Raw genomic sequence first — 1723 nt, forward strand, 5'->3', positions numbered from 1 at the left:
CGGGCGGCAGGGCGCGCGGCGACGACGACGATGGGCGGCGGGGCGGTGAGGGCGACGGCGCGGCGGCGGCGGCGTCATCGTCAGACATCGAGACTCGCACGAGAAGTGGAACGAAGTGGGGACAATAACTGAATTTTCGTAAGTGACATATATATAGGAGGGGCCTTTACTACCGGTTGGTGGCTCCAACCGGTACTAAAAGCCAATTTTGGCCAGCCCAAGCGGCGGAAAACGAGGGCCTTTAGTACTGGTTGGTGGCTCCAAGCGGTACTAAAGGGCGACACATTAGTACCGGTTGGAGCCACCAACCGGTACTAATGGCCGTGCGCTGCCACACGCAGTGCGCTACTTTTGGTCCCACATCGCCGAGCGAAGGGCAGCCGCACTGGTTTATAAACCTAGCCGCGGCTGCCCTTTCGAACTCCTTTATATAGCAGGCTTCTGGGCCTAATTAGGGCGCGCTGCCCTGTGAGCCTGCTGGCTCTTCTGGGCCTGTATTTGCACACCCTACGTCTGGCAGGCCCACCGGGCAGCGCCACAACATTTTTTTATAATTTTTTTTTCTGCATTATTTATTTTCTTCTATTTATTTTTGAGTAATTTTTTATATAGTTATTTCTTTTCTGCTTTATTTTTTTTTCTATTTATTTCTGAGTAGTTTTTTTGCTGTATTTAGTTTCTTTGTGAATATTTTTGCTTTATATAATTTTTTTTCTTTTCTGCATTATTTATTTTCTTCTATATTCATACATACAGACCCCAATTAAGGTCCTTTTTTTACTAGTGTCTATCTCTTTTCTACTGTATTCATCTAGAGCGATGCAGTAGTAAGTGCATGTGCATATGCAAATATTAATCTTCTAAAACTAATGCTGCCTTTTTTTTACTTTTTTTTAATGTTTGGAGGTTTGGCATGTCCACAATAAGAACATCAATACTCCAAACCTGGCTATGTTGGGCCGTTGTTATTATCCTGATCGATACAAGGGAATACTCGATAGTCCATGATTTCCACATTGGTGACAGCAAACTGCTTCCTTGTGCCGGCACCCGCCGGTGCGAAGTACAAAGTCATTCGGTATGGATACTTCCACTCAATTTTGTTTAGGTCGACGACGTTTTAATTAACAGCGTATTCTTCATGCCTATGCATACTTACTTTATAAACTAGCTACCCGCGTGCTAATCATGTTGTATAGACAACCGGCTACAAGGCACCACTGACACTGACAGTCAAGTATTTCCACATTGGTGACGTTCCACACCCAACTGCTCCCATGTGCTGACACTGGAGCCAAGTACTCCCTCCTTCCATCTATATAGGGCCTAATGTGTTTTTCAAGGCTAATTTTGACCATGTGTTAGAGCAATAGTATATGACATGCAAGTTACACAAAGCATACCGTCAAATTCATACGTGAAAGCAGCTTCCAATGATATAATTTTCACATCATACATCACATGTATTATTACTCTTATCAATAGTCAAAGGCGGTCTTGAAAAAAGCATTAGGCCCTATATAGATGGAAGGAGGGAGTACCTGCTCTTGCAGTGTGATTATGTTTTTGATTAGTTCAAATGAAGCATTGACCAATAATTGCTCCATTAATGCTCTTTTTTTTTACCAAATCACAATACTTTCAATAGATGCCTTTGATATTTGCCAATAGATCACTTCTCACTACCTGTGTATAATTTATAAACTAGTTGTTCATATGCTAA

Source organism: Triticum dicoccoides, chromosome 1B (assembly GCF_002162155.2).
Source record: "Triticum dicoccoides isolate Atlit2015 ecotype Zavitan chromosome 1B, WEW_v2.0, whole genome shotgun sequence".
In the NCBI taxonomy this organism is placed as follows: Eukaryota; Viridiplantae; Streptophyta; class Magnoliopsida; order Poales; family Poaceae; genus Triticum; species Triticum dicoccoides.